At 38.8% G+C, this 13273-nt stretch overlaps 1 protein-coding gene across 34 annotated transcripts in view; it reads left to right on the top strand.

Annotated features, from left to right (window-relative positions):
• The window catches only part of HHLA2 (HHLA2 member of B7 family), a 160680-nt gene that overhangs the window by 70069 nt on the left and 77338 nt on the right, over positions 1 to 13273 (top strand). For 2 of the 34 annotated variants that reach the window (XR_008624810.2, XM_055110257.2), the window contains exon 1: positions 10707 to 10793. The exons of 31 other annotated variants lie outside the window; for them this stretch is intronic. The gene's annotated coding sequence lies outside the window, so the exon portion shown is untranslated. Of the gene's footprint in view, positions 1 to 10706; positions 10794 to 13273 lie in introns of those variants that run through there. One more of the 34 variants, XR_008624811.2, reaches the window with a different exon arrangement.

Consider the following 13273-nt stretch of genomic DNA (forward strand, 5'->3'; position numbering starts at 1 on the left):
ATTCCAGTGTGGCGAGAAGACGGGAAAATGAGCAACTCTTCTTAAGAAAAAGGAGATAGGGAAATGGTGCTTTGGGGAAAGAATTGAGTTCCATCTGAGGAGGGAAAGCAGCAGGAATCTGAGCAGGTTGTGGGTAACGGGCAGTTTATTGGGTAATGATGTTTTCAGAGTACACAAGGAAGAGGTTTGAAAGGACCAACAGAAGGGGAAGGCTGGGTGGGTCGAGGGGAAACAGCACAGAACCTGGGAGAGACAGTGTGTGAGAAGATGAGTAAGCAAGCGTCCTGTTCACAGCATGAAGTACCAGCTTTTGCGGAGACAGGAGGCAGGGTGGGAAGAAACAGCCCAGGGAATTCAAGGACAACCTGCCATGGGGTTTCACTGTATGCCTTTGTTTCATAGAAAGGATTTCACCACAAGGAGTTGATGAGTCAAAGATTCAGGTGCAAGTGATTTATTAAAATAGTGCTCTTAGACGAAACCAGTTAGGGGGTGGGGAAAGCCAGAGTGATGGGTAGATTAGGAATATAAACCAGGTGAGCCAATAATAGGAAAAACATGGTTTGCTGGGGCTTCCAGGAAATAAGCTTCTCTCCTTAATAAGAAGCGCTGGTGAAGCTCCAGTTCTTTTCGTCTGGGTTTAGCGGTGTGTGAGGTCAGGCCTGAAACATCTACAGCCACTTCATTACCACGAGGGAAGCTAGATTGTGTATAAGGTAAACCCACAGGAGGCAAAGCAGAGACGTGAAACCTAGTGACATACGTCCTGGGTAGAGCTGGCCAGAGGCTCCTAGAAGCCTCAGTTACGTTTCTCAGAAGATTCCCTTTGTTGTCTAAGCCAGTTCCAGGATGTTGCTCTTATTGCTTGTAACAGAAATCTAAATTCCCAAACACTTTATTTTAATAATGCTGTCATATTTATCTAAATGTTCTTTAATCTGGGAATTGAGAGTAATCAAAAATGACTAATGACATCAAATATTTACGTTTAGCTTCTAACACAGCTGAAATATTTCATAGCAGTACAATGAAATGAGAGAATTTCCTTTCTCTCATTTTCACTGAAATTTTCTCTTCCTTTCACTGGAAAGGAAGGAATTATACATGCGCAATATCTCTTCTAATTTATGTCTTCTGATCTTGGAGTTAGTCTCCTTAAAATTTGAGTGTGAGGAGACCTAGGCCCTCCAAACCAATTTTCCCTATTGAATTTAGCGTTTTATTTTATATGCAAAACATTATATCCTAAGTGTGCTTTGTAGATTACATTTCTAATTCCTGTTCACTCTTGTGCTTTTAGTGTTGCATGCTCTGACATAGTTCTGCAAGCTGTCTTTGAAAAGCTTTTTACCTCTTCTTTTTACTGTTCTTTTGTCTTCCCTGTGAATTCCAGAGACGTGACTGCAGAAATAGATGACTGAATACTAAGTATGTATAGGTTCTATTTTCCCACTTTTATTTATGTTTCTGAGGATTCCAAACACGTTTGTTGTTCTTGAGGCATTTGCTTTCTTCTAGAGTTATCTTCTCGCAGTCTTTTTTATTAAGGTAACTCCAGTTCAATTCTTACCCCTTAGTTCCTCCCCACCCCACCACAATTTTCCTCCCCTGCCCCCAATTATTTCAATTGTCCTTGTCTCTTATATTCCTATTTTCTTCCATAGGCTAATTTGAGAGACTGCATTGTTTCTCTTTCCCTTTTGGAAGTTGAGGGTGGCCCGTGGTAGTTTTAATCTGCTTGGCAAATTCTTGTAATCTTTTCTCATAAGGATTCTACCCCTTTCTCCCTCAACTCAAGCAGCCTCAAGGTCATCTTGCCTCCTCCTTTCTTCTTGGAACCAAGCAGCATACTTTACTTTTCACTTCTTCCTGCTTGCTACCTTAACTCCTCTATTGTTTCTCTTCTGCTTCTAAATTGGTTTCATCCGAGTGACTCGCATTTACCAAGTATTGCCTATGAGCTCTGTGGTTTGTGTGCTGCCTGTACAATATAAAAGGTAATCCACATAACTGAGCTGAGGTAGTGGGTTGATATTCTCATTTTAGAAGAAAGTTGAGATATGCTATAGTTTAGGAAATAAGACAAGTAATCTAGATTTGATTTCTGTGTTGCTATTTATATTAGTAATCTAATTCACACAAGAATGTATACTTGTGAGTTACATAGATCTGATTTTTATAGTAGGGAAATGAATATTAACATGAAGATTAAACAGTCTGACTTTAAAATGGTATATAAATGAGTTTGAAAGGGAAAATACCTGATTTCATTTTCTGTTCTGTTGTAGTAGGAGGGTTAGTCTTTCAATAACAGGTCTGAAATAGCATGATACCTGGAAACCATGATTACTGGAAACTGTAAATATTTTACCATCCAGGGTTCAACCTCCTACCCCTTATTCTCCTGACAGTACGCTGAGACAAACATTTTATTAACTAACATCTCTCTCAACATTTTCCCCTGCTAATTGCACTTTGATTGGTTCAAATTCCATGTGGGGATTCCTTGATTCTGACAATACAAGACATTCAGTTCTCTTCAAGTCAAGTAATCGACTTTTTTGAATTAGTTTTCAGTTTCATTTTGTTTTCCCCAATTCAAGTTGGGAACACTTCATTTTCCCCAATTCAAGTTGGGAACACTTCCTTGGTATTTCCTTGCTACATGGACTTTAGCAAATGCTACTTTACTCTCCTTCCAGCTACTCAGGAGGCTGAGGCAGGAGAATTGCTTGAACCCGGGAGGCGGAGGTTACAGTGAGCCTTTTCCTAGTTTTACTGTTGGAAGCCTAACTCACAGGAGAGATTATGCAATACAGTCCTGAAGTCAAGGGAGGAGAGGTAGGAAGGGAGAGGGGAAAAGAAGTTCCTTGAGGGCATTTACTAGAAATGCCTCCTGGTGCTGCCTTTTCTGTTCTGGGCTAGCTGTCTCCTTGAAAACGGCACACACTAATAGGAAATTTTAAAAAAATCCTGGAATCGGTATGCTCTGTTGTCTTTTGTGGAGAAGTCAAAGCACCTTCTTTTTCTTCTCCACCCATGCCCCACCTCTTTGTTGCTTGTTTAGGCAAAAAAGTAAAATATTTCTTCCCCTTATTTGGCATTCAACTGCTTAATTCAGTTATGTCTTGGTTCTGAGTTTTCTGTATCAACTTTTCCTACAATGTGGAAACTTTAGATCAACAGATTGAATTCTGTCTTCATTTTAGAAAAGTTTTCTTACGTTGTATTTATGTATCAACTCCTTGATTTGATGAGTTCTTGACTTCAGGGGCCAATATCAATTATCCTAATACTGTGTCGTTGATGTGCTATAATGTAACCTCATCTAATTGCATTCAATTTATGTTCTATAGCTCAACCTCATCTAGTGCATTCATCTCTTTCATCTGAATTCATGAAGATATCACAAATCTTCCTCTACTTTGGCTTTCAGTGATATCACTTCTGTACTTTGCTAGCTCTACATTCTTATTAGTTATCTCTAGAAATTTTAGTCCATATTTTGTTTCCTCATATCTACAATCCTCTTCTCATCCTATCATTTTGTTTAGCTTGTTTTTGAGTACTTGTTTTGTTGTGTACATATTCTGGTCATTAATTTCTAATATAAAACATATAATTATTTTGTATATTTTTTTCTAGAGGGTATAGACCTAATTTAAGTGAAGGTTTCCTTTCTGTTCTTTGAACTGTTTTATTCCAGGTTGGGCTTTATTTTTTGGTCACTTGCATGCCATTCCTGTACCCCACCTCTTTTGGATTATAGTGCATATTATGTAGCATGTCAGTTTTTTATTTTGCCCAGTTAATGGCCAGGTAATTAAATCAGTTCTGACATAGTAGGTACGTGATGGGCTCTTGATTTTTTTTTCTCATTTTGTCTGAGACCTATAATCCATTATTGCAACCACTATCGCCACCACCTCACAGCAGGTGACTCTGGTGGTTGGGTATTTTGTGTTCTCTCATTTGCTTAGGCTGAGTTATTGGCAGGGGTGGAAATAAACTTTTTGTTAGATAATTGAACTGACTCTCATTTTTGGACCTACTGAATATCACATTCCAATGTTTATATCATTTAGTTGGTGGTGTGTATACGCGTGTGTAGTGTTCTAAAGGGGAATGCACTGGCGTTTTGAGTGGCTTCTCCCTGTTCAATGTATCATTGTATAAGCTATGCTCCCATTGTCATGTCAACGCCATTGTTTATGTTCCCATTTGTTTCCTACTCCTTCCCAGTCAAGAAAGAAAGAAGAAAGATTTCTCTCCAAATTTAGGCATTGTGTTACTTTCCTCAGGCTCCTTTAACAAACTACCACAAATATGGTGGCTTAAATTAAGAAAAACATATCCTCTCAGTTCTGAAGGCTAGAAGTCCAAAATCAAGGTGTTGGTAGGCCCACACTTTTGAAGATTCTAGGGGAGAATCCTTCCTTGTTCTGCCAACTTCTGGCGACTCCTGGTGTTCCTTGTCTTGTGTCAATATAATTTCAGTCTCTGCCACCGTCTGTGTCTCCTTTCATACCCCTCATAGGACTTAAGACACAGCCTAATCCAGTATGATTTCATATCAGTCTTCACCTTAATTACATCTACAAAGATCTATTTTCAAATAAGCTCCCATTCTGAGGTTCTAGGTGGATATGAAATTTTGAAGAACAACTAGTCGATCCGCTACAAATATATTAGAAAGGGCTTTCAGGGCTTCAGCAACACACCACAAATCTACTGTGTCTGAGAGTGGGCTTCACCTCCCTACTAATGGTCTGTTCTGCAGATCGCTAATCTCTCTAGCTCTGGTAAATTGCTCCTTCAGCCCAGGATGTTAGGGTACTTGTCCATGTTGCTAGTCTTGGGGGTACAGCATCATTCTTGTTAGTTTCACTTAACCCTGCCTGCAGCTGTATAAATAGTCACATTAGTAAACTATTGATGATTACCACAATATGTTGTCATATTTGCTGCCTGAGTAGGATTACTGGTTGACTTTGCATCCTTGCCTTATAATTGATTTTTACAGGGACTATTTCTAATGTTTCCCCATTGAAGATTCTGTCTGTTTTTATAGGGTTTTCAGACATATTCTTTGTCACATTAAAACCTTTTACTCATCAATGAGGAATTTGCAATTACTTTGTACATTATCTATTTTTTTCTGCATGGATTCAGATGATTGGTTTTTCAACTCTAATCTGCTTAATATGCTTTTAGCCTGGGTTTTCTAGAAAACAGAACCTGAAGCAAGGATTAAAATGCTGATGCTTTATTTGGGAGGTTAAAAACTCAGGGCTGTGAGAGAGAAGGAAAGCGGAAGCAAGGCAAGGGAAGATGGGCAGCTTTGTAAACGGACAGATTACCATGCTGGCTACTGCTTCACGAGTAGTCAGAAAGAGACGCAGCAATTCTCTTGGTCGTAGCATTCATCAGTGTGAAGGACTTTTCTGAATGGGAATGTAGAAAACCGTGCCTCAAAGTCCTCCACGGGAGGAAAGAAGATGGGGGGATTCATCTGCCCAGATCCAGTCGTTCCTGTTGGTTAAAATTTACCTCACAGGAAATAAACAGTTCCATATATCCCAATGTCATCATCTAGTCCCTTTAATAGCAGCTCAGAGTGCTGAGTCCCATGCCCTGCTGTATAGAGTTCCATTCCATTCCAGAAGTATCAGGAGGAACCAGACACTCCAGGTACATGCCTGGTTGGCTCAGCTCTGGGTGGTGGCCAAGGAGGAAGGCTTGGCACTCTCAGGGCAAATGACTCAACAGAGCCTCACAGTGACAGTTAAGGTCAGTGACACATTTGAGCCAAGGAAATCTGAGGCACACAGACGTTGATCTGATACATGTGATAAATCACATTTATAAATCTTCTAATGGTAAAACTTCTTTGGATTCCTGGAGAAAACCCAACTTGGTCACTGTGGCAGCCATGAAAATGTGGGCTCACATCTGCTGTGGGGAGTGTGGGTGATTGCAGCCCCAGGTGCTGCTGTCTGGATCATCACCACCTTTGTGTCATGGCCATGACTGATCTCAGCTGATGCTCCACTGATTATTCATTCCCTCAGTGATTGAGCACAGTGGCAAGGCTAACAAGGGACTCCTCTAATGGATGACTTTGGTGCAAGGGTTCCCCAGTCATCTGACAAAACTTTCTTAGAACTGCTGCAAGCCTGACGTTCCTTTCACTCCATTTCCACCCTTCCTCTCTCCTTTAACATCACAGTTGGAAAGTTCTCCTCACTTCTGCTTTCCCCCTTTATCCTTCACAGGAATTTTCCTCACTAACATCCCTTGAACATCGTGTCCCATCTTAGTGTCTGCTTCTTGTAGAACGTGATTAGCACAGTCATAATACGTTATCTGTTTTAATATTGTTAGATTTGGTTTACAACATTTTGTCCAGATTTTCATATCTCTTTTCCTGAGTGAAATAGATTATCTTCTGTCCTCATACAGTCTTTTCCTGGGTTTAAATAATGCTGTCCTTGAAGTTTGGTAGAGTTTGTCTGGAAAACCATCTGGGCCTGCTCGAGCTCTCCCTCTCTCTCCCTCTGTGCGTGTGTGTGAAGGTTTTAAACTGCTATCCAATTTCTTTAATAATTATAGGACTCTTTAAGATTTCTATTTTGTGTGTATGTCAGTTAAGGAAAGATTCTCAGAAAACCGTTTTTAAATCCACTGGCAGAATGTTGCTGATACTATTATCTTTTCACATCTCTGCTTTATCTGTAGTTATGCCAACTTTTTTAACATACTACATTTTCTCACTTCATTTTGCCAGAAGTTTGTCTATTGTCAATTTGTAGTCTTGTTAATCAATTTTTGACTTCAACCTTTTCCATTGTATATATATATTTTTTTCTATTTTATTTCCACTGTTATATTTTCCTGCTACTTTTTTGAATTTTTCTTTTTTTGAGACAGAGTCTCGCTCTGTCACACAGGCTGGAGTGCAATGGCACGATCTCAGCTCACTGTAACCTCCACCTCCCAGGTTCAAGCAATTCTCCTGCCTCAGGCTCCCAAGTATCTGGGATTACAGGCATCCGCCACCATGCCTGGCTAACTTTTGTGTTTTTAGTAAAGACAGGGTTTCACCACGTTGGCCAGGCTGGTCTTGAACTCCTGACCTCAGGTGACCTCAGGTGAGCCACTGTGCCCAGCCCTTTTTAAAAAAATTTTTCTAACTTAGATTTTATACTCATTTAATATCTGCTTACCTTTATTCCTTTTTAATACAAATGTTTGATTAAATTCTCCTTAAAACTGCTTTTATTGTATTCTACCTCTTTGTATATGTTGTGCTTTTTTATTTGGTTCTGAGTAATAACCATTTTTATGTTAGAATAATTTTAGAGTTACAGAAAAGTTATGAAGATATTATAAGAGTTCTTGTTGGCCAGGCGTGGTGGCTCACGGCTGTAATCTCAGTAATTTGGGAGGCCGAGGCGGGTGGATCACGAGGTAAGGAGTTCGAGACCAGCCTGGCCAACATGGTGAAACCCCATCTCTACTAAAAATACAAAAATTAGCCGGGCCTGGTGGCAGGCGCCTGTAATCCCAGCTACTCAGGAGGCTGAGGCAGGAGAATCACTTGAAACAAGAAGACGGAGGTTGCAGTCAGCCAAGATCACACCACTGCACTTCAGTCTGGGCAATAAGAGTGAAACTCTGTCTCAAAAAAAAAAAAAAGAGTTCTTGTTAACTTTTGCCCAGCTTCCACTTTGTTAACATCGTATATACATGGTTCATTTGTCAAAACTTAAGAAATTATCATGGTACAATACTACTAACTAAACTACAGATTCTATTTGAAGGTCACCAGTTTTCCCAGTAACTTCCTTTTTCTGTTTCAGGATCCAATCCAGAATACCACAATGCATTTAGTAATTAGGTCTTTTTTTTTTATTTTCAATTTTAATTTTTGTGGGTACATAACAGGTATATATATGTATGAGATACATGAAATGTTTTAATACATGCATGCAATGTAAAATAAGGACATCATGGAGAATGGGGTATCCATCCTATTAAGCATTTGTCCTTTGAATTACAAATAATTCAATTACACTCTTAAAATTATTTTAAAATGTACAATTATGTTATTGATTATAGTCACTCTGTTGTGCTACCACATAATAGGTCTTATTGATTCTTTCTAACTATTTTTTGTACCCATTAACCATCCCCACCTTCCCCGCAACCACCACTACCCTTCCCAGCCTCTGGTAACAAACCTACTCTCCAGGCCCATGAGTTTAATGGTTTTGATTTTTAGATCCAACAAATGAGTGAGAACATGTGACGTTTGTCTTTCTGTGCCTGGCTTATTTCACTTAACATAATAATCTCCAGCTCCATCCATGTCGTTGCAACTAATTGGATCTCATTCTTTTTTATGGCTGAATAGTTACTCCATTGTATATATGTACCACATTTTCTTTTATCCATTTATCTGTTGATGGACACTTACGTTGCTTCCAAATCTTAGCTATTATGAACAGTGCTGTAACAAACACAGCAGTGCAAATATCTCTTTGATATACTGATTTCCTTTCTCTTGGGTATATACCCAGCAGTGGGATTGCTGGATCATACAGTAGTTCAATTTTTAGTTTTTTAGGAACCTCCAAACTTTTCTTCATACTGTTGTACTAATTTAGATTCCCACCAACAAGGTATGAGCATTCCCTTTTCTCCACATCCTTGCCAGCATTTGTTATTGCCTGTCTTTTGGATAGAAGCCATTTTAACGGGGGTGAGATGATATCTCATTATAGTTTTGATTTGCATTTCTCTGATCAGTGATGTTGAGCACCTTTTCATATGCCTGTTTGCCATTTGTACATCTTCTGAGATATGTCTATTCAAATCTTTTGCCCATTTTTTAAAATTGGATTATTAGATTTTTTCCTATAGAGTTGTTTGAGCTCCTTATATAGTCTGGTGATGAATCCCTTGTCAGAGGGGTAGTTTGCAAATATTTTCTCCCATTCTGTGGGTTGTCTCTTCACTTTGTTGATTGTTTCCTTTGCTATGCGGAAGCTTTTTAACTTGATGTGATCCCATTTGTCCATTTTTGCTTTGGTTGCCTGTGCTTGTGGGGTATTGCTCAGGAAATTTTTCCCCAGACCAATGTCCTAGAGATTTTCCCCAGTGTTTCTTGTAACCGTTTCATGGTTTGAGGTCTTAGATTTAAGTCTTTAATCCACTTTTATTTGGTTTTTGTATATGGCAAGAGGTAGGGTTCTAGTTTCAGTCTTCTGCATATGGATATCCAGTTTTGCAAGCACCATATATTGAAGAGACTATCTTTTCCCCAGTGAATGTTCTTGGTACCTTTGTTGAAAATGAATTTACTGTACATGTGTAGATTTTTTTCTGGGTTTTCTATTCTGTTCCACTGGTCTATGTGTCTGTTTTTATGCAAGTACCACACTGTTTTGACTATTATAGCTCTGTAGCATAATTTAAAATCAGGTAATGTGATTCCTCCTGTTTTGTTCTTTTTGCTTAGGATGGCTCTGGTAGCAGTTAGGTCTTCTTAGTCTTCTCCAAACTGCAAGTTTCTCCTTTTTTGTTTTTTTGTGACCTTGACAGTTTTGAGGTATAATGCTCAGGTAATTTGTAGACTATCTTCAATTTGACTTTGTCTTATGTTTTTCTCATTATTAGACTGGGGTTGTGGGTTTTGTGGCAGAGTACTACACAGGTGTAGTGCCCTTATCACATGTAGGGATACATAATAGCAACATGACTTACTGATAATGTTAATCTCAATCACATGGTTAAAGTAATGTCTGTCAGGGTTTTCCATTATAAAATTACTATTTTTTCCCCCATGCTCTGGTTGTTGGAACTGAATGACTAAATCCAGCCCACACTCAAGAGGAGGGAAATTAAGCTGCCCCACCTCTTGGAGGAGGGTAGTATGTTTATATATATTATTTGAAATTATTTGGTATGGAAAAAAGTTATGTATTCAACCATTTATGCACATTAGTGGATTATTTATATTACATGGATTTTTTATTCTTTGGGTTATAATCCAATATTATAATTTATTTTGCTGCTTAAAATTTCTAGCTGCTTTGGTCATTACGGGCTCTTTAAAGTTGATGCCTGTGTCCTTTTGACATACCCCTACTTTTTAAAAATTAGCACTTTCTTTCTCCTCCTCATGACTCCCCAAATTTGTATTCTTATACCGCTTATATTTATCTAGATCAGAGAAAATATATTTTCCCAGAGAGAAATTAGGCTAAATTAATAAAAGATGTTATATTAGTCCCAGTTTTGATATTTATAGGAAAAATAAGTCTTACATGAATAAAAAGCAATTATACATTTTACATATTACCTTCAGGGGAAACATACCCAAATAATTCAAAATTCATCAAAAATATCTGTTAATATATTTGTGTCATTTTCATCCATCATATTCTGTAGAGATTAATGACATATTGTTCCCCTCTTATTGGAAAAAATCAGCTGGCTTAATTGTTAATTTTTTTGAAATTTCTTGGCAAGTCAGAGTAATTCATTTGGATTATCAAGAGAAATGTTCATAGTATAATGATCTGAATTCTGATTCTCACAAGTCATTAATCACTGAAAATGAACTGCATCCCACATCCACATTGGCAGTGAGAATAAATTTGCTTGTTTGTTATGATTATGGATTTGATTTCTCATCTCAGCACATATAGAACTGGATGCCCTTGTGGTACATCTCAAGGCTGATTTGAAAGCTTGAGAGACCATCGAGAATTGGATTTGGGGAACAGGTGAGTATTTGCTATACTATATTTTACTCTATGTGTATAAATTCCTTGAACAGAAAAATTTTAATACAACATTTAAAAGACATATTCAGTCATCATCTTTAGCACAAATGAAGTTTTGGCAAATGTATGCAGATATTCCTACACAAAAATACTATTTCTTGCATAAGAAATAGTATTACCATTCACCAAAATGCACTATAAATCTGGTAGAGGGTTATAACTTATAGACCTTCCATGTTGTTTTAAAGAAATATAGAATTAAGAACATTTACAGAAATCTGTTGTTTCTCACTTTACCAAGTGTAAATAGGGGTATGTGTCTGTATCTAGCATATGTACTTAGGAAATTGTTCTACTCATAACAAACCTATGGTCTTTTATCAGCGGTGTGATTTGCAAGTAGTAGAGAACAACACCTGGGAAGCTCGTCTTTCTGTGTTTTCTAATAAGCCTGTAATAATTTTGTTAAGCCCCTTGGGATGGCCTTGGTCTAAACTGCCTCTTGAGTAATCCCAAGTACTGACACAACTTTGCAAATAATAATTAAAGACACATGTAAATATGCCAACTAAATTTGGACCTATGTTTAATGCTTACTTATGTTATTTAGTGCACAGTGAAATATTTAAAGTGATGGCTAACATTTTGAAAACATCAAGTAATATCAAACATTAAGTATTATTTACCCAGATATAAGAAGGAGAAAATGGAAATTCAAGTGAGAGGAGCATCATGGTAAATCAGTCTGTGCCAAAATTATGGATGAAATGGGGCTGCATTCTTGATACTACCTTCAAAAATCCTCCAACTTTTCTAGAGCCAAGCTCTAGAAAAAGCTTATCCCTTTTTCTAGATTTAAGATTGGGTATTGGGCACAAGAAAGGAGTGTAGCTTTCAAGGTTGGTCTTTTCCATAGTTGAGAACTAGAAACTGAGCTAGAGAAATCATACATGGTATATACACATTTGATTGCAGTGACTAGGGCCTGACATAGATTTGATTACTTCTATTTTAATCTCAAGAGATGTCTATGTCCCCAAACTAGTCTACTCTACGTGATAGCAGAGAAAATGGACTAAACACAGCTGTTTTGGTAAGTATATAACTCACTTGGTATGAACAGAAGTGTGCAGGTGTACTGCAGCGGTGTGTCAGTGTCTGCTTATCAGTTCTTGTTCTCTTTTCTGCCCTTCCTCACTCTGCTATGTGCCACATTGCAAGAAACCACATTTCCCAGACTGCCTTTCCCTCTGGCTTCTGTGTATGTCCAGCCAATGGCAGGCACAGGCGGAAAACGGGAGGGCTGGAGGAGAGGGGAGGGAAGAAGCCACGTTCCCCCCATTCACCATTCTTACTTCCTGAGGTGTCCTGCCAGAGTCTGCCTCTCTTCTGCATCCTCTTAGTGGCTCTAAATCCCCCCAGACAGTCCAGACTCTCACCAGTTCCTTCTTCTGTTATCCCTCCAGCCTTATGGGTTATAGCAGCTTCTTGTTACTGCTAATTTCTGGATTGCCTCACTCACCCCTATTGCTTCCCAGCCATCACCCATGTGGCCAATTTTCTGTAAGATAATAAATTTCTTCTTTATCAAAAACCTGTGGTGTTTCTGCTCCCTGGCTGGACCTTGCAGACTACTAGCTATGTCAAGGGACAGGGAAAAGTATGAACAGTAGGGCCTGTTGATGTCCTGCCCAGATCCCCTTTTCTAGGCAGGTGCACCCAAACTCCAGCTGCTGTGAGTGCTGGCTGCTAATGGCCTTTGTATGCACTCTTTTCCAGAGATTTACCTTTGCCCAGAGATGCCTGGGAAGCTATGATGTTTCCCCGGGGGTGGCCCATGCCCAACGACAGGCTGATTTGAGGACAAGCTGGCCCCTTGCAGCAAGGGTGAGCAAGTCTGTGGTGCCACTGAGGTTCCAGTGCTCCTGATGCCATGAGATAGAGACCAGACCTCAGCCAAGCTCATTTTTTGCTTGGCTTCTTCCCTTTCTCTGTCCTACTTCCTTGATTCCTTACAATTTTCTCCTGAAAGCTCACCCTCAGTAATTCCACTGCATGATAATCACCATTTCTGGCTCTGCCTCAAGGGAACCTGAACTAAGAGTATATTTTACAGAGGGAATGGAGAAAATCTGTTTAATCTGGTGAGATGGTAAAATGGAGGTTGTGAACAGAGCTTCAATGTAGTGATGATGAAACTAAAAAAAACACAACAGCTGAACATTCTTGAGGAACGAACAGTTGTGGGAGGACTCAACATTTTGAAATTAAGGAGAAAAGTGGTGCCTTGCCAAAATTAAGGTCTGGAGAGGCTAGTTTTCATGGCAAAAGGACGATACTGTACTTCTGACCAGTGTAATATGGCATTCCAAGAGTTTTCAAGAGTATCAATACCTGTGGGGTAGTTAGAAATGCAAGTCTGTTCTAAGACTAGAAATATATATTCTGTGAGATAATTATATAAAGACAGTTTTTCTCAG

This window comes from Pan paniscus, chromosome 2 (assembly GCF_029289425.2).
Source record: "Pan paniscus chromosome 2, NHGRI_mPanPan1-v2.0_pri, whole genome shotgun sequence".
Lineage (NCBI taxonomy): Eukaryota > Metazoa > Chordata > Mammalia > Primates > Hominidae > Pan > Pan paniscus.